Genomic DNA, 19,634 nt, shown 5'->3' with positions numbered 1-19,634 from the left:
GTGGCTGTGCCCACAGCTTCCATGACCTGTCCCCCAGTGAGGACTGCTCAGATGCCACCAGGATGGAGCTAGATAAACAAATGTTTTAGCTAGAAAGTCAGGGAGTGAGTCAGGAATAGAAACCAGGAGCCCTGAACTGTTATTCTACCCATTTTGTTCCTGCTAGGGGACAGTCACTGTTTGTTGCAATGCAACAAAACCCTCTCATAACAGAATCCCTTCAGATCCCACTGCCCCAGTGGCAGAAAGTCCTTGGCCTTCAAGGCAAGACAGAGAAGTGAGGGGCTGGGGCACGGTCAAAGCCCCATCTTGCTGGGGTCGTCTGATCCCAGCAGTCTTTCCTGCCCAAGTGCAGGGAAGGGGCTGGACCTGATGGCCTGTAAAGGTCCCTTCCACACCCTAATGAAACTATGAAAGCCAGTTTGCAGTCGGCTCAGAGGATCCAATTCCCCATGGGTTTTAGGCTTGCCTCGGTGCTGGGGAGCAGGGGTACCCACGAAGTCCAGGCTCCAGGGACAAGAGCCCCATTTGGGCTGTGCAGCTCAGCAGGCCCATGGGCCCTGCTCCCCAGCTGGGACCCTGCGCTGCGAGCCCCAGATACACAGGGATATTTTTGAAGCTGCCGGATCAGCAAAGGATAGGCTGCTCAGCCTGCCATCCCAACCAGCCTGTTTACTCATTCCATTCCCTGCAGCTGTCCCTGAGCAGCTTAGTTGTAAAGAGCCAGGATGAGCCTTTTCCTGGAAGCTGTTTACCGCAGAGGAAGGAGGCCGAGGGGGCAGGGGGCCAGCCTGGACCTCTCCGCTCCCTACAAGGAGAGAGAAGGTGGCACTTGGATGCTGAGCCGGGTATTCAGTCCAAAGGTGGGAATGTGGGCTCAATCCAGATGCCAGGGAGGATGGGGGGAGAGGACTTTACTGGACAGAGCCTGAGCTCCTTCAAGGGAAACAGACCCCCATCCTCTCCCTGCAGATAAACACAGAGGCATTCAAAACAGCTCCCTGGCCAGGCAGAGGAGAGCTGGGGAGGAGATCTATACACCCCTCCCTATTGCAGCAATCACCTATCAGTCTGTCTGTCCAGCCATTCCTCCATTTCATCTGTCTTGTTTGTTCATCCTGGCATCTATCTATCTGTCTGGCTGTCTGTTGCCTCGTGCATTTGCCTACTCCACTCCACCCGCATACACGCATGCATGTAGGTAGGCATCTAATACAGTAACAAAAAGGGTTAATCTCAACTTTCCTATGTTCCTAATGCTCTTTGGGGACAAGGCTGCAGTGACCGAGGAGCCAGGAAGGAGTTGTCGCCCCTGTCCAGGCTGTTGGTGAGGCCTGTGCAGAAACCATGCCCGCAGCCCTGGCTTGAAAAGGAGGTTGGAAAATTGGGGCGAGAGCAGAGATGAAAATGTTCGGGGCTGGAAAGAACCAGGGAGTGAGAGATGGGGGGTGCAGCAGGGTCTGGTAGGCTGATGATCAAAAAGGTAGGGTGAGAGGAGCCTGGGTTGTAATCACACAGGGAAAATGTTATTTGACCCATCAAATAAAGGTAGGACAAGAGCCTACCAGAGACACACCCCAGGCTGGATGTCTTCAGATCCAGCCCCAGATGCTTAAGGCTTAAAACAGAGGTTTAATCAGGGGTTGGTTAATCCCCAGGTTCCAGAACGGGTACAGAGATTTGCATCACAACCAGTAAAGTCCTTTATATAGGAGGCTTAAATGGAGGCAAACTTTCATTCGGATGCTTTACAGGCACTTAAGGAAGGACAATGGGCTTGTCTGTCTTGCAAGATCTGGGCTTTGCTGCCAAACAAAGCTCTTAAATCTGAATCAAAGCCATCACCTGTGTTTAGCCCCAAGTTACGAGGCTCTCCCCAGAGGCTGCTGGCTGGTGGAAGGTGGGTGGAAAGTTGCCCTCTGAAAATGCCCACTGCCATAATGGAGGTTTCCACAGCTGGTGTAGAGCTGGGGTAGGGGCTTTGCACCCTGGGGCTGCTGACTGATGCTAGAGCCCGGGAGCTCTGCAGAGTCTCCATCCTTGCAGATTGGCGTGGTTGGGAATCAGGATTATGGCCTCCAAGCATGTGTGTATCAAACCCAGGAGGGGTATCGGTGTCCATCCACGCCACTTTTAACCCACCAGGCTCCAGAAAAGGAGCCAGGAGTCCTTGATGCCCAGCTCCTCTCACCTTTGGCCTACTAAAGCCCTGGTGTCTCCGCAGAGAGCCCTGGGGCATGCTAATCCCCTGGCTGGAGGGACTTGGCTGCCTGCACTTATTCCTGGACAGTGGCTTCAGCTTGTTTTCCCTTTGTCCTTTGCAGCATCAGAACTGAGGCAAAGGTGATCCGCACAGCAAAGCAAAAGCTGCTGTTGCTTGCAGGCCCAAAGGAGAGCAGGCGCTGGCTGGGGCTCCATCCTCTTGAAGCCCAGAACGACCCCATGTGCTGGAGGGCTGCTCAGCACAGGCGAGGGGCAGTGAGGGCCCCTCCACCCCACACTGGCTGGGATGTTGAATAAGTTGTCCTCCCAGCTCTTCCCATCCAAAGGACTGGCCAAATGCGAAAGCAATCAGGGCAGATCTAGCAAGCGGCAGATGGGGTGGGGGGGTACGGTACAGGGCTGTGGGGAAGGGGAGGGGGGGAGACAGGGCTGTGAACAACCCCTCAAAGGGACCAGGTTGAGGGGCTGTTTACAGCCCTGGGTTGGGGGGATCTGGAGGGATCTGCTTATGCTAAACTGGGGGAAAAATACACCCTCAACCTGGCACTGTGTCCCAGCCTGGCACTGATCTCTTGCCAGCTGGAGCCTCCCCTGTGCCTGGGAGCTCCTTCCTGCTCTCGTAGGAGCTGAGTTTGATGGTTCTCCCTTTACAGCAGCTCCAAACTTGCCAAGCCTGGTTCCCCATTACTCCATATTTTGCAGGGTCGTTCACAACAAAGTTGGGAGCAAAACGCTACTAGACCAGAACATTTGCAGCTCGCGCCCTTGGCAGGAGACCTCTTTGCCTTAGCTCCTGGGTGTCTGGCATTTGGGCACATTTCCTTCCTTTTTTAACTCGGATTGATTCATTTGACCCAGTTCGTGAGTCTCAAGGTCATTTTTTGTTTTTTCAGGGCCGTGACAGTCGTTTTTGCTGTTGCTTCCACCCCCATCTCACCGGAAACAGGCTAACCAGCCGGCTACTCCGCAGACCACGCCGCACGGTGGTTTGAATAAGAGTCCTCATGGTAAGCAGTGCTAATCACTCCAGCAAGGGCTATGTCCTGCAAAGTTTAAGTCTCCAGCAAAGTTAGTCTGATAAACCACCTTGATGCAATGCAGTTGCATCTTGTCATTTGGGCATGGCCTGAATCGGTATGATTTGTAAGGAACCTATGATTAATTCCATAAAAAGGGTTCTGGGAAACCCAATAGAAACAGAAAGTAATTCAGGAATTTCTTTGCCATTGAAATGAAACAGAAATATTTAATTAGGGGCAAGGGAAATCTAAGGTGGTGTGAAAAACAGCCAACCTGGCAGCTTTGCGCTGGGAGCAAAGACCAGAAAATAGCTCTGACCAGACCCCAAAGTGAAAAGGATCCCTCTCTTTCAACCGACTTGCAGCTGAAAAGTGAATGGAGTTTGCTTAGAGGGTGAGAAGTACTTAGCGGTGTTAAATCCTTCTGGGTTTAATTATTTAAGAAGCTAGTGAAAAGGGCACAGGTCCTTTTGTGTGGCCCCAGCGTTGTTTTTAGCACAAACACACACAGAGCCCTTTCTGTTTGATATCATCTCTTTTAACCTTCAGTGCTCATTTGCCAACGACCAGTGAACTTGCTGAGCTCTTCAACGGCTCCCTTGAATTTTAGTTTCACTTGGAACAAATAAGAAAAGAAAAGAAAAAAAAATAATAAGGCAAATGAAACCCGTATCTCGGGGGATGGTGAAGCCAGCTGCTAATCCAGCAGCACTTGCCAACTAGACAACCATGCAAGGTTGTTCCCGGGGAGGTCTCCTCAAACAAGCCCCATCTGGTTTTAGCAAGCAGCAGCTCACGCTTCAGCCGGGAGTTGTAGAGGGCTCCAAGCGGCATGCCAGATGGCAGTTAATATCAGATGTTTTGCTGTATCCTGCCCTGTACAAAGCCAATTTGGGTGAAGGGCAAGTGTGTTTTCTTTGTCCAGGATGGGTACAGGGAGGGCTGACATTTTCTCGTCGCATGGCATGTATTTTGTCAAGAGCTCTGTCTCCTAGCAGGACCAGAGTATCTTTCCTATCACAGAACATCACTGCAGAGATATCCACGCAATGCAGTGATGCAAACAGAGGGCAGTACAACAAAGAACAAACAAGATCCCAGCTGGCCCGGGACTTTAGCTTAGACGCAGTCGCTTGACATCCTTTGATCACAAAGATATCTATTTGCTTTGTAAATGGAGAAACTGAGGCACCCAGTGGGGACAGGACTGGCCAAGGGTCCCTTGGTAAAGTGCTCAGGATACCTGCCTTCTTGTCTGGCATTTTTCCTAAGCTGCTGGGAGCTAAGGCATCCCCAAAAGAGTTGATCGTGATAGGGCTTGATTTCAAAGCCTTTCAGTCGAGAAGGCAGAACCAGACTCTGTGACTCTATACGACACTCATTAAACTCCACCTGGGTTAGGTGATGCGCTACAGAAAAGGGATTGGGGCCATGGAGGATCGTAAGAGTTTTAAAAAAGGAGGTCATCTCACTCAGCACCCTGGCAGGATCAAGTCTGTGGGGAATTGTAACAAGTCTAAAAATACCCAGATTAAGATGGTAATGATTTCCTGTGCTCTAAGCCTCTCCAAGGTCTCCGCAATCCCAGATTAATAGAGGTTTATGACACGCGAGGGAGGAAGGTCTGTTTTTATTAGCTCTTTTACAGCTGGGTGGACTGAACACGCTAGATTTATTTGTAGGGCCCCAAGGGACCATTTTTAGCACTACAGCAGTAAGAAATCTAGTCTCTTCACTATGCTTTCACTGCCCAAGACGTGCAATGTTATAAGGAGACCAAATCGTGTGAGTGTCTGTGTGTTTCTTTGGGGAGAGGGGGTTGTGTTTTGGGTTAGGTTTTTTTTGAGGGCGTGAACTGAGAAAGGCTTTGAAAAACACACGACCTTATTTCCTTCTGCTCCCCCTTCTATCTCCTCCTGTTGTCCTTTATACAATAGTATAGTATAAATGCTATACAGTAGTATAGTATTTTATATAGTAGCATGGTATAAATGTACTGCGGAACAGGAGGTTGTTGCTATCACAGTCCAAATAATAAATTGCAGGAACGTAAACCCAAATCAACACAGATTTTCAAAAGCATCGAGTGTTTGGGGGGCTCTACTTTAGAGCCGTATAGGGGCTGGATCACCTGCCCTTTGCAAATCCTCCCTGGGGTCTTGAACCCTGGAAATCACTACCCCCTTTGAAAATCTGGGCCTAAGGGCCTGATGCTGACTGTGGTCAGCACCTGAAAATAGGCCTATATTCACTATATGAATCAGGGCATCATAACCTGTGCAACACAAACAAGTCCGTATACATGGGTGGGAGTGCTAGGAAGGACAAGCTGCCCGTAATACTACATTACTATATATCCTTGTTATTATGACTTTAGTTTTCCCTTAAACTGAGTCACGCTCCGAAAGAAGGGATGTTTTGTGAAGTAGTAAGGGGAATCCCAGAGTCCTGCCTTTCCCATTTCTAAAAATCAGAGCGATTTCAGAATAATGACTCAACTGAGAGACACTAAAGGAAGTGATGACCCTTGGGGATGAGCCCCAGCAGATCTGTTTCTAGCCACATGCCCAGCAGAAAAGAAAAAGACCCCAATATTTTTGAAAGAAAACATTAGACCATAGCTATATGTCTAAAATATTAGACAAAGACATTCAACCCCTGCTGAGAACTTTGCCCCTTCAATCTTTAGCTGAATCTTTGTGTGTGTTTTGAAGAAAGAATGGGGGGGAAAATGGCATAGAAAGCAAGGAGGTATAAATAGCAAGGCCAAGTTTCAACCCAGCTGTGACTCTCCACTCCCTTCTCTGCTCACCGATACTGTTATTACAGCTGATCTCATACTCCCCAGTGGGAAGTAGCTTGTGGCTGGTAGATGATCAGCTACCGAGTGATTGGAGCAAAGCCGTTTTCATGTGAGCAGCCACTTGCTGCCTGCGTGCTCTTCTGAGGAGGAAGGCGGGAGGGGGGGGAGGCTGTGGCTGTTCTTTGTGAATCACGTCCTTTTTCTTGCTTGTGGTTTGGGTCAGAGACATCGTTCCTCCGAGCCTGAGTGGGAAGGCAGAGGCGAGGGGCCCATCCATCCTAGAATCATAGACTAAGAGAAGTTGGGCTGAAAGGGACCTCCAGAGGTCATCCAGTCCAACCCCCTCCTACCAGAAGCAGGATCATGCCTATCCAAACCATCTTCTAACTTCTTAGATAAAACTATGGTGTCAGACCTGACATAACCTCAAGACGCTACACTCAGGAAAAGTACAAAATCATAGAAAATGAAGGTTAGAAGGGACCTTAGAAGTCACATCTAGTCCAACCCCCTGCTCAAAGCAGGACCAGCCCCAACTATCATCCCAGCCAGGGCTTTGTCTACCTGGGTCTTGAAAACCTCCAAGGATGGAGACTCCGTCACCTCTCTGGCAAACCTGTTCCCGTGCTTTACTACCCTTCTTGTGAGCAATTTTTTCCTAATATCTAACCTCAACTTTCCCTGCTGCAACTGGGGACCATTGCTCCTTGCTCCGTTAAAAAGCAGGGGACAATGGCAGCCAAAGTCTTGCTCCTACTAGGGCTCAAACCTGCTCCAGAGATCGTGCAAGGCTTTTGCAGGAGCATGCTTCAGCTCCATGAATGCACGCCCCTCTCCAGAGCTCCTCCTCATGGGCAGTGAAGTATGCCCATCGGCCATGGGCCTGTCCAGGCTTGAGTCTCTCTAAAGCCAGGATTGTATTCCTGGTAGCAGATTAAACATCCCCAGGCAATGTGGGAGGAAAGCCAGCAGGGTGCTGTATGAACCTCTTGGAAGATGCCTGAGGGCGAGGTGACCCTACCCCAAGGATGGTGACTCCCAGAAGCAATTTACAGGCCAACAGTAATGCTAACAAGGATGGTTGTTCAGAGCCCTCAGATGACTTTGGTTGCTTGTCCTTGCGCTGGGGTGTGAGCATAGGGTAGGTCACACAGGTGGTCAGTGCAGCTGGGTGGCTTTTTTGGTCCTTAAACCTCAGTCAAACCTCAGTCATACCTTATCTGGAGTCAAAAATGCTCCTGACACCCCTCCCCTTGGAAGGCTCCTAACTCCCCTCTGTAATACCCTACCCTCTCCCCTGGAAGAGTGGAAAATAGACAGATGGTCACAGTGATAAGCCCATACAATGAACTGGGTGTATTTCTACAGACACTTGACCATGAAGGGGCTGGGATGTGGAGGGAGCCAATTCTTTGTTTTAGATGATGTTAACCTCTTCACTGCCTTTCTTCAGCTAGGATTCCCTTTCCTGGCCACCCCACCCAGGACCTGGGCCAGCACCTCCTCTCCATCAGTTGTCATTTGGAAGGGAAAGTGCAGAGGATTTCATTACAGGAATCCTTAGAGGCTCCTGCCTGAACCTCTTTGCATGCAGTGCTGTCCAACCTCATTGTAGGAGACCATCCCTGTCCCAGAGCTGAGAGAGGAGAGATACCTGTCACCTTTTGGGGAAACTGAGGCATGGAGTGCCTAAGGGATGTAAGCTTAGTGAGGTCTGCACCACCCTCTCTTAGGCTCTGGTGGACATCCCAACCTAAGTGAAGTGCCCAAGGTCACACAGGAAATCTGTGGCAGAGCCAAGACCTAAGCCCAAGTCTCCTGAGCCCAGTGCCTCAGCCATTTCTCAGACCCTGTGAGTGCTACAGGGCAAGTGCTCTGGCTTGCCTGGAAAGAACCCAGCAACCAACGGGGTGAGAATAAAACCAAAACTCTGCTCATTAATCGGGATGCCCCATGAGTTATTTCGGGCCATGTTCACCACCCTTTACTCAGCCTCTCCTCCAGCCCAGCTCCCACAGACCGGGTATTTTTAGTGCCTATTTAATCTCTCTAGTGGGGGTCCTCCCTCTGCTGCCCCTTCACGGCGGGTGGGAGGATCGGACTCATTTTAAATCCTGCAAAAAATGGCCCTGCCTTGGGTATGTGGGAAAGAATGGGGTCAAAATGTGGGATTTAGGGGGAAACAATGAATCAGGAATCCGCTGGCACAAGGTGGTGGCTCAAGGAGACACTGCCCTGCCAGAGGACACTCCTTTGTCCATCCATCTCCCCCCTTACAGTGCTATTGCCCAACAGCACATAACCTAGCTTCATTCACGTTACACCTTAGCAGAGCACCTCATCTCCACCAGCATGAGACATGGGAGAGAAGTGGGGGAACAGAGCTGTGTTCCCCCTTGGCTGGCTGAAATTCGTCCCTGAACACTTCGGGGGAGTTCGGATCAGACCCAGCTGCAGAGCCAGACACAGGCACGGGCAAACCAGCTGGCTGCCCAGGGCCCAGACAGAAAGATAATTTTTTCCCTGATTATTATCATCATTATCTCTGGTGAAGGGGGGCCCGATACTAAAAGTTTGCCCGGGGCTGCCAGGAGTCTAGGTACAGTATTGCCCAACTGCCTTTGTTCCTCCTTCTGACCCTTGGTGCTTCTAACCAGAGCTCCCAAAGCATTTTTGTTAATTAAATTTGGCGACCCCTTTCCTGGAAAATGACCTCATTTTTATGGGGGAAACAGTGGAACTGAGGCAGAGCCAGAAGTAAGCAGCCGAGGAGCTGTTGGTAGGTTGGTAGGAGAGTTGGGAATGTGGGAGCCCTGTGCTCTGCCCGTCTATCTGCGGCCTTCCTCCTCATTTGTCCCCCTCAACCCCGCTCTGAGCCTCCTTTTTCAGCAAGCCATGCTCTTTGTGCCAGTTTGAATTGTTCAACAATAAGCATTTATCTCCACTTTACTGCTTGTGCTATTCCAGAAGTGCTGTGCTTGCTGGACGCTTTATCCTAACAGATTTCCAAGTATGGAAAGCCCCTCAGAGCCTGCCTGTTACTACATCTCAAAAGCACCGTGCTGCATCTTTATTTCAGTGGGGTGAATGGCCAGCTTTTGAATCAGTGGCGGTTCTGAAGAGGAAAGGAAAAAAAAGTCAAAAAAGCGTTTTGGCTTTGATTGCAAGCTCATGTTAACAGTGTTGAGGTGGGGGACTGACATGAAAAGCTGCTTTAAAACTTAAAGTGATTGAAACATTTGGGCTTTTTTTTTTTTTAATTCTTTTTCATTCTTTTAGACGAACTGTTTGGTGAAAGCAATGCAAGAACCAGAGAAGGCAGCTGGAGCTGCACTGTAATCCGTGTAAGAGCTGAAAAATATTTGTTGGGGAAACTGAGGCAGAGAGAAGCAAATTCTCTCTCACCTTGAGTGAGGAATGGGCACATCTGGGGCACATCAAAGTTTCCTGGGAGATACTGCGGGGGTGGGTACTGCCCATGCTTTTGAGTGTCCAAGGCAGGTCCGTTCACCAATGGTCTGGCAAGGGGGTGGGAAGGGGGCTTCTCAGCAGCCAGCAGATGATGGTGCCGACTCCTTGCACCCCTTTAGGAGAGGACGGCCCTTGCTTCCAAGCAAGACATCTCCAGAGATCTCTCCAGAAGCCGTAATAACCCCCTTTGCTGGTGACTCATGGCAGGAAGGGACTGCGTGTTCCTTGATATGCAAGCACAGATGAAGCATCAACAGCACAAGGCAGTGGGTGGACCAGCCTGCCAGGGCCATGCGGCCCGTGTGTGCGCACCCATGTGAAAGAGGCCTCTGGCCAATTAGCTGGCGCCTGATTTCCCCAGCCAGCCAATCGGCATCCTCAGACTCCGCGTGCACCAGTGAATGGAGCGTGCTGGTCTCAGCCCAGCTGCTGAGTGTGAGTGTGTGTGTGTATGTGATACCAGGCAGCCCTGGGAAAGCAGCTCCAGATAACAGGGGAGCCAGGCCCCCAGGAATGGGCTTGGCTCTGACTGTCTCTGGGAGGAAATCAAATTTGCTTTGACCCCCCGCAGAATTGCCTTCTTGGGCCAGAGCCCCTGGGCTCGGTCACATCAGAGCCTGCTGGGCTGGCCAGTAGCCCGGCAGATGTGACTTCTAGTCCTTGCTCTGTCCTGGGTTTCTAAAGGTTTTGGGATATCTTTGAGGAGCTGGCTGGTTGTGCCTCAGTTTCCCACCCCCAGACAGAAATAGCACTGGCCTGCTGTGCACTAATGCTAGAGAAAAAGCCAGGATTACTGGGGGCAGAACCCAAACGAGGTCCCAGTAATGAAGATACTGGGCTACGGGTTCAAGGCCAGCCCCTTCCCCTCTGTGACAGTGATATACTCCCTGGTCTGTGTGATTTCAGCTCCCCCCAAATGTAAGGCAGCTAGGTAGAAGCAAACCTGTCTGGTTTTGCTGCATTAGGAGGGGAAGCGAGAGGTGCAAAGCACCAGCATATGACTCAAGGGCTGGGGCAAGTGGTCAGCTGGATGTGCAGGGAGAATGGAGGTGGAAAATTTGGGGGGAAAGATCATTGCTGATGGGAAAGTAGGGAGTCTCCCAGGTTTTTACAGCCTTTGGGGCTGATATGAAATGAAGAGCAATCACAAAGTGATTATAAAACACTGTTGCCTGTCCTACCTGGGGGCAGGAGTGCATGACTCAAGAAGTCCCAACCACTTCCAGTCTCTCCAGTATGAATCACCAGCATTTGCTGTAACACCTTTGGTTTCACCTTGTAAGTCTCTTTTCCTCCTTGTAAGCCACATCTACCCCTGCTCAGCTGAAACAAGCACTGCTCCTACCTAGAGTGGAAGGGGGTTTAATTGATGCCCTTCTCATTTCTTTCCTAGAAAGCAAAGGAGGTCAAGTGGTCAATGTTAGCATGGCTGGGCTGGGCAAGAGGAAGGAGAAAAATGCAGGATATTTCACCAAAGATCTGTGTGCAATAGAAACACACAAAGAAGGAGGCCTGTGAGAAACCCTCCTCTGCTGTCTGATTGGAACAAGGGCTGTGTGCACATGACCAGCCATGCACTGGCCTCGTGCTACTTGTTGACTTGCAAAGCCAGCCAGCCAGCTGCTGGATTGTCAAGACAAAATGATGTAGAGGTTACTGGAAGCAGGGTGGGGATACACCGCAGCCCTGAAACCGCAGAAGAAAGCAAATGGGAAGGTTGAACCTGCATGAGCTAAGACAGGCAGGCTGCAAAACACACCTGTTAAAGTCTCTTTTTAACCCTTTCAGTATAAAACCAAAGGGGGAAGCAACAAGAGTGAGAGAGCGCGGAGGATTTTAGTGAACCCGGAGGCTGGGCTCTGGCAGGATAGATAACCTGTGCAACTCAGTGCTGCTGGGTGTGAATGCTCACCCCTAGCTCTTGTGGAGAACTCTCCAGGGGCTGATCTAAGAGAGGTGGACAAAGGAGGTCGGCACCATTGTCCCCTTTGTACAGATGGGAAGACAGAGGCAGAGGGAAGCCTTTGTCAAGTGCCTTTGTCAAGGTCAAAGCATGACAAAAATGTCAGTCAGGACTAAGAGCCAGGTTTCCTGTGTCTCAGGACAACTCTACTCATTGCCTTCCAAAGGTTAACACATGTAATGCAGAGTTACAGGCTATTAGTGAGGTCATTCGCTGAAATTCAGACCTGTAGGGGAGGATGCCCCGGGTGTGTGATATTTCCCAAGGCCTCCTCCTGATTTTACTCTCTTGGGTTATTAGCAAAGGTAACTCATGCAACAGGGATTTCCCGGACATGCAGCTGTAATGCCATGCCTCTGGGTGGCAACGAGGGCCGAGCCTGAAACTTCTGGATCTTAAACCATGAGGCTCCATGGCCTGCTCTAGACACCCCAGCTATGGTCACTAAAGCTGGAGCGGGTCCAGCCAGCCTGGGGACAGGAATCAGCTACTGCAGGGCATAATGAAGAGCGACCTGTGGAGCTCCCTGCTGCCAGATGCTGGGGCAGGGAATTCCTTAGGGAGATGGCAGTCAGGGCGGCTAGGATCTGGAACCAACTTCCAAGGGAAGTGGTGCTGGCTTCTACCTTGGGGGTCTTTAAGAGGAGGCTTAACAATTACCTACCTGGGGTCATATGGGCCCAGTATTCTCTCCTGCTCAGGGCAGGGGGTCGGACTTGATGATCTACTTAGGTCCCTTCCAACCCCACATCTATGAATCTATGGAACAAAAGCCCAGAGCAGGTTCCTACAAGCTGCGGCACCAAGAGGCAGGGCAATGAGTTCACCTCACAGGCTTCCTCCTTTCCCTTCAGAGCAGCAATGAATCACAGCCTTGGCAGCTGTTCCCCTCCTCGGAAGAGCACTTGCACAATCCCGTGGGTCAAAGGGCTCTGTGGAGTTAAGCTTGGTCTCCCACGATGGCCTCATGGCCAAACTGAGAAACTACAGCCTCAACAACTTAATGGGCCAGTGGCTAGGAAACTGTCTCCAAGCTTGGACCCAGAAAATATTAATAGGTGGAACTGAGTTGACATGGTGGAAGGTGACCGGCGGTGTCCCTCAGGGCTCAGACCAGTGCTTTTCAACATATTCATCAATGATCTGGACACGGGTGTGAAAAGTGTACTGGCAAAATTCATGGACGACACCAAGTTATGGGGGAGTGCGGTCATGGTAGAGGACAGGCTGGGGATACCGGCTGACCTGGGCAGGTGATGTTCAACACTGAGAAATGTAAAGTGCTCCATCAGGGAGGAAATAATCCACAACACACTTACAGGCTCCATGGTGCTACATTAGCTAGCACTGCAGCTGAAAGAGACCTGGGGTCATGATCGATCACAGAATGAACATGAGCTACTGATGTGAAGCTCTTGCCAGCAAAGCAAACAACACTCTGGCATTCATCAAGTGATGCATCTTGAGCAAAACTAAGGATGTCATCCTCCTGCTCTACTCGGCATTGGTTGGAGTACTGTGGCCAGTTCTGGGCACAGTCGTCTGACCCCAGCAGTCTTTCCTGAGTAAGAGCAGGGAGGCTGGACCTGATAATCTTGTGAGGTCGAAACTAAGCCATAGCTCACACCAGCGTGCTGGCCTAGGTGGTGATTGTAGAGGAGAAAGTGGGAAGTACCACATCATTCAGATCTCCGCTGGCTTCCAATCTGCTTTCATGGATTCTGCTACTGACTTGTTGGGTGTCCCAGGGCACATCGCTCCCTCTTTTTTGTGTTTTTGTCTCCCACCTTTCCTCCCTTTTCTATTTAGCTTGTAGGCTGTTCAGGGCAGGAGCTCTATGTACATGCAATGGGCCTGATCCAGCTGAGTCCTATAGATAAGACTGGTAGAGACCAGAGGTGGAGTAGACTAGGGTTGGTCCCAGCTTCCCCGTATCTAACTCTGTAACTTCTCCCTGTGCTGAAACACATCCCTGTGTTAATCCCTTCGGCTCCTTCACTGGCAACAATAAAGCTTATATTTTATACCAGCAGTAATCCCCACTCTCTGCTGAGATAAAACTCATGGGTTATGCTGGCACAAAGGTGAGTGCTAAAGGGAGGAGAAGATTTTAATCAGCGGGACACTGACTCAGACCCAAGAAGGAGATAACAGTTGTTAAAGGGAATGCCTGCTCCAGAGTCAAGATAAACTCTCAGATTTGACCCAAGGCTTTAGCATATGAGGCATCTACGAGTTCTTCACTTACAGGAAAACATGCACATCCAGTGCTGCCATCCCGTGATGTTAGCGTGAGCCAAATCATACTGAGTTTTATGCTTCAAGCCCCAGCTCCTGGAGTCAGGGGATGACATGAGACTCTTAGCTTCCTTTGCCCTTGAGGTGGGGGGAGAGAGGCGTGGAACAACAAATGTGATCCTAAGGGCTTAGATTCCCCAAGACCGAAACCCACCAAACTTTGAGGTGGATTCCAGCAGGGGGGTTACCTCACCCTGAATCAGGATGTAGGTGAAAGAAGGAGGCTTTGTCAGCAGGAACAGAATGAAGTGTGAATGCACACTGTGCTTCTAAACAACAGCTCCCTGCGCTTCTAGTCATCACTAGATCACCCAGCACTTTATAAAGGAGGCTGGTGTCATTATTCCCATTTCACAGATGGGAAAAGTGAGGCACAGAGAAAGGCAGCAACTTCACAACAGAGCTGAATGAGGGCATGAAACCCTGTGATACTTCCTCCCCGAGCATTTCCAAGACAGGATAAATGATTAATAATGGCCTTTTTCTTTCATGTAGGAAAGATGAAAGGGCTTGGGGATAAATGGATGAGACCTTTCCACTGAAAATGATTCTCCTTCCAGGGGAGGTAACCCAGCAGCAGGGTAAAGGTGGGGTGTTCACAGGACTGGGAAACAGAAAGGACCCATGATTCATCAACAACTAAGTAATTAAGGAATTAAGGGCTTGTTAAGCCTAAACACTTGCCAGTGGGAACAAATAATAGTAGGGATAGCACCGTGAATGCTTTGGGGTTTGAATGATTAAGGATCAGGCTAAGACGGGCTGGGGGAGGGGGTTAAGTACCACACCTTTGCTACTGTTGTGTTCTGTCTGGTCACAGTCGGAGATGGGATGCTGGGTCAGACTCACCCTGAGACTGATCCAGCCTGTCAGCTCCTAACTCGAGGAGGTCTGATTCTGTTCCCAGCTCTGCCATTTAATTACATACTGTGCCTCAGTTTACTTGGATATAAAATGAGGATTGCATATAAAATGAGGTGGCATATAAGGAGAGAAAAGACTTGATGGAGGAAGACCAGGATGCCAACATGATAAAACCCCTCTCATTGCTGGTGGGTGAGATCATCAGGAAATCTCCCAGGAAGGAGGCTGATGCTGGAAAAGCTCATCTAAGGTTGCTTTTGTAGCAGGAGGATTTATTGATGGTGCGCAAGATGAACTGAGAGCATGGGGAGGCTGCCCACCAGCATGGCAGGGTTCGGTGATAACCAGAGTGGAAGGGGATTTAGACTTTAACCTTGAGAAGAGTACATGCGGTCTGCAGGGTTTTGCTGGCAAAAGTTGCCTTAGGTTTATGTGTGTCCATACACACGGGCCTTCTAAGTCATCAAATCCATCCCCCTAAGCTCCCAGGTCCCCATTTTTCCCTGAGATCATTCAGTCTGACCCCTCTCACAAACCACAGCCACAAAGCAACCTATAAATGCCCCCAACCACATGCGACAGGTAAAGAGTGGGGGAGATAAGGTATGGCTAATGTCTTCACTTCACAGCACTGAAGGTGCCTAAGTTAGGTTGGAACATTTGAGGGTCCCTAAATTGGGTTGGAAAATTTATGGGAAACCATGATATGCATAATAATAATAATGACAGGTCCAAGCCAAGACCCTGAGTCTCCAGCCTGGGGGAGTTTGCAGATAGAAGAGAGGTCTGAGCTGTTTGCAAAAAGCTTCTGCCTCCTTTGTCATCCCTGCCAAAAGCCTGCAGTGCCAGTGTTCAAAATCTTGATCCAAATTTTGCAATGGGGACCTGCTTCTAATTCTGGGATGCTGGGGCCTCTCGAAACATTTGCAACCCCAAATAAGGACAGATACAACTAGTTACCCTACTGCTTTCTCCATCTGGGATCACTGATGGGCTGGTATAACCTTATTCATGAGGTGTGAGAAAACATCCCTGTCATCTGGAGTCTGTTGTAATTCCTGGTAAGTTATTCAGGGCTTTGGTAATCACTCAGCAAAGCAATGAGGCTCTTACTTTTCTTGCGATTTCGTGGGTACCGAGACTAGCTTTTCATCCTCTCCCCCTCATTGATGCTGAACATGGTGCTAGCAAAAGGTAATTTTTAGCTTAGTATTTAGGATTTGTTATGACCCAGGACCCCGCAATCATAGATCAAGAGCCCCTGGTGCCAGGTGCTGTCCCGATGCACCACAAAAAGAGGGACCTTGCTCTGTAGACGTGACAAAGGAACAGACTAGTGACTTGGATTTGTCCATAGCCCAGTGTGGCACAGATCTCAGCCTCTCTACTAAGGATGTTAAGGAGGAGGGGTGCCAACCAGTTCCAGCTGTGCCAAGGGGTTAAATTGACACCTATTAGGAACTGAGCTGAGACCCAGCAAACTCATTTCACCAATGCCTCACTCCCCCACCACCCCATGTCAACAGGACCGCCTTGTGAGCCAGTCAAAATGGCAGGGCTAAACGCTCTGTAGCTCGGCCTTTGATGTCAGCTCATTTGTTAGGGCTGGGCAAAAAAAAAATCTATCAGAAAAGGTTTTGGGGGGGGCTGAGTTGTCAATAAAATGGTGTGTGTGTGTGTGTGTGTGTAATAAATTCTGCTTTCTGTGGAGGTCCTTGGACATCCAAATGCCTCCAAACCAAAGGATGTCAGCTGAAAAGAAAAAAAAAGGTTGAAGCTTTAGCTGCTTTCTGTTGGTATTTGAGTTATTTCAAGAGAAAAACAAATGCCGTGTGGAGAATTTAGATGCAAAAATATTGGGGTTTTCTTTTGTTTCTTTTTGCTGGAATTTTCCATGGTATTTTCAGTGCCCCTTTGCGTAACCCCATCCCCCCCAGCTCTCTACCGGGGCTCGCAGCCAGCTTTAAAAGCAAAAGAGGATCTGCGAAAAGCAAAGGTCAGGAGTTTCACTGAGTGTTAACTGCAAAGAAATGTTGAGTAGCCTAAATATTTATTTCTTCTTGGAGGTCAACGGGATCCACCAGCTCTTGTGCCAGCCCTTGGTTTGCCATCATTCCCTAAATTACATGATGCAGGCGAGAGCACTCATTGGTCCCCAGGCAGGCCCAGGCACTCTCTGATTGGCCAGCGGCCTTTGTTCACATGAACGGCCACTCCGAAGATGCGTGATTCCTTGAGAGTTGTTAACAGGTTTCCTCCCTGTCTTCCCTTTCCCTCCCTGTTGATCTGGGCACGCTTCCATCCCCAGCAATCTGTGGCTTGGTGATGAGTCTCGAAATGCTGCTGGCTGGTCATGTTTACAGCAGGATACAGACCAGGCATTCGGAGCCTGGAGAGGGTCCCCTTGCCATGTATAGAGCACCCCGAGGTCATCTGCAGCTGTCAATCCAAAGGGAGTATCAGAGGAGACGTGCCCCTAGTCCTGCTACTTCAGCATCCTCTGTTTTGTGCCAGTCCCCTGTTCATCCCAGTGGGCTACAGAAACGGAGCATTCGCTTATAATGAAAATGAGCAAGCAGAGTCATTGTCCCATGGAAAAGGCAACTTTTTCCAGCAATATGTGTCTATACACATAGGTCTTCTTGGCCACTCCAAGCTCCCAGGTCCCCATTTTCCCCCTGAGATCAGCCACTCTGATGCCTCTCACAAACTGCAGCAACCTATAAGCCTACACACGGCATCTTGACCTCACCACTCTTCCACCCATCTCTGCCGGGCAAACTTCCAGCCTGTTATTTGCTGGGCGCACCTAACAAAGGAGAAAGGCACTTCCTCAAAGCCAAGGCATGGCCAGAAATGCAGATAAGAGGTAGTCACATGAGCGGCATATGATGGCTGAAGGCACTATAATAAACCCGGTGCCAGTGAAGGCTCATGTTTATTTATGGCTTTGCTCACCATTAAACCTTGGTTTTACGGTCCTTTCACTATTTACATGTCAGCCTGCCTCTCTGCAGGTTTTCCATGGATCTTGTTAACCCTGTGTCCGGACATCTCACAAAATCGGTTTTGTCCTCACAACTGACCTTGAACGGAATATCCTCAAGGGTATTTGAGCTCCTAACACCCACTGATTTCAGACAACAGCAATGAAACTTCAACACCAAAGCAACCTGTGAGCATCTAGGCCAGAGTGTCTTGCTCAAAGCAACACAGGGAGCGAAAACACAGTTTTCCAGGGCTCAGATTAAAAAACTAACCACCGATCCACACTTTCTGTCTTCCAGCCGGGTCAGCTGATGGCTGTTACATGAAATAAGCCTTAATAGGTCCCAGCCCAGGTCCTGGCAGACAAGTATTCATATCATCCCAAATCCTGGTGCAAGTATGAACATAGATGATACCAACATGCCTCACCTCAGCATCTGCAGGTCCAGGTGTGATGGAGCATGGAGAGCCAACACCCTGCTCCAAGGCAAGAGAGAAGCGTACTGGGGCAGCATGGAAGCTGTGCCTCTCATTATCCATGTTGCCTAACTTAATGGAAGGCAAATCTACCATTGTTTAAAATAAAGCAGACCTCTATACATGCACATACTAAAGTGCCTCCATTTCCCAAGATGCATGGAGGACCTTTGTGAAAATGAATAGAGACTTCCTTTCTGGCTAACTCGCCTGTGGAAAACAGGCCATAGGGAAGCCACATGCTATAATTTCTGCCCCGTTCCCATGTCCCAGAGTAAAATCCCTTCTCTGGAATTGATATAAGCCTTGGTGGAAAGGAAGAGGAAAAGGGTGGGGGGTGACAGGACAGGAAACTGCTGATGTTGAGCTACAGAAACAATGCGAGGCCATAAATCAGCCTGGGTCAAGCACAGGAGTTCAGGGTTTTCCATACCTGGAAACTGAGCATGTAGTTTCAAGGGGGCAGAGGCTGGCTTTTTTCTGAGGCACTAAAAAAGACAAGAGGAAAGAACCAATACCAAGTGTCCAGGTAAGAGCGTGGTGTATGTGCGCCTGCTTTGGTGGGGGGAATCTAAAAAGAGTTTGGATCCAAGCCGTTAGTGCAGACCCCTGACTGCTGGGAAGCCTCATCCTTTCTCCCTGCCTCAGTTTCCCTGTTTGTTCTTTGTCTGCCTTGGGCAGGTAGATTGCAATCCCCTCAGGATAGAAACTGTCTGGCGTGAGGTGTCTGTGGCACACCTAATGTTACAGGGCTCTAATCCGACCTGCAGCACCTATGCCAACCTACTAGCTTGTCAGATGAGCAGCCTAATAGACCAGGCAGCTAACTGGGAATAAGCACGTAGATCAAGTCCTGTTTCTGCTGGCTTCCTGGTGAAGTACTGGTCCTGAGAAGGAGGGTTTTCCTGTACCCAAATGTCCCTGCTCTTCTGGGATCACAGGGTGTGTGCTTTTTTGACTCTCTGCGATGCAGTCTTGTCACGCAACTTGGATGAAGCTGGCATGCCACCCCAGTGTCTCCCAGCCCTGCCCTGGGAAAGGAACTGGGACTGCCTCCTCCCCACAGCCCAGCAGTTCCTCAGCTTGGGACAGCATGTACTTTCTCCCAGGCGTTTCTGCAGAAGCTTGAGTTTGAAGCGCCCTCTGCAGAAACCCTGAGATAAGCTGCACTTATCCTGCCTCCAAGCACTTATTGCAGCAGCCAGGCGTGCGTCACTCCTCATCAGGCAGAGGTGCTGTGGGGGGAACTTTGGTCACTTTTATTCTGCTGAACAGCAGTATAAAAACAATACACTAAGGGGTTGAGGAACTTCATACAGTAACAGGAACAGAATATGCAGTAACAGCAGGGGGAATAATAAATGAGATGAGGTGGATTAGATCACATAGATATGGAGACACAGCAGGCGTTCCTACATATGAATTTACACTGGCTTAAGTTTACTGCGCAGGAAGCAGGAATAAGCCGGCATCTACACCTGCAGGTGTTAAAGCACATTAACACTGTGTGTGGACTGATTTGGGACTA

At 49.7% G+C, this 19,634-nt stretch overlaps 1 long non-coding RNA gene across 2 annotated transcripts; it reads left to right on the top strand.

Annotated features, from left to right (window-relative positions):
- The first annotated feature begins 749 nt into the window (after window positions 1–749).
- LOC149861188 (uncharacterized) lies at window positions 750–18,242 on the top strand. 2 transcript variants are annotated; one of them, XR_016442852.1, is made up of 3 exons: window positions 750–863; window positions 3,117–3,230; window positions 17,929–18,242. It is a non-coding gene; the product is annotated as an uncharacterized LOC149861188 (long non-coding RNA). The 2 variants fall into 2 exon arrangements; XR_016442851.1 differs by lacking the exon at window positions 750–863 and adding an exon at window positions 1,175–1,327.
- The last annotated feature ends 1,392 nt before the right edge of the window (window positions 18,243–19,634 follow it).

This window comes from Crocodylus siamensis, chromosome 6, assembly GCF_052110815.1.
Source record: "Crocodylus siamensis isolate JL-2025a chromosome 6, ASM5211081v1, whole genome shotgun sequence".
Lineage (NCBI taxonomy): Eukaryota > Metazoa > Chordata > Crocodylia > Crocodylidae > Crocodylus > Crocodylus siamensis.
The sequence above is the reverse complement of the archived record's forward strand: the minus strand, read 5'-3'. Positions and strand labels throughout refer to the sequence as shown.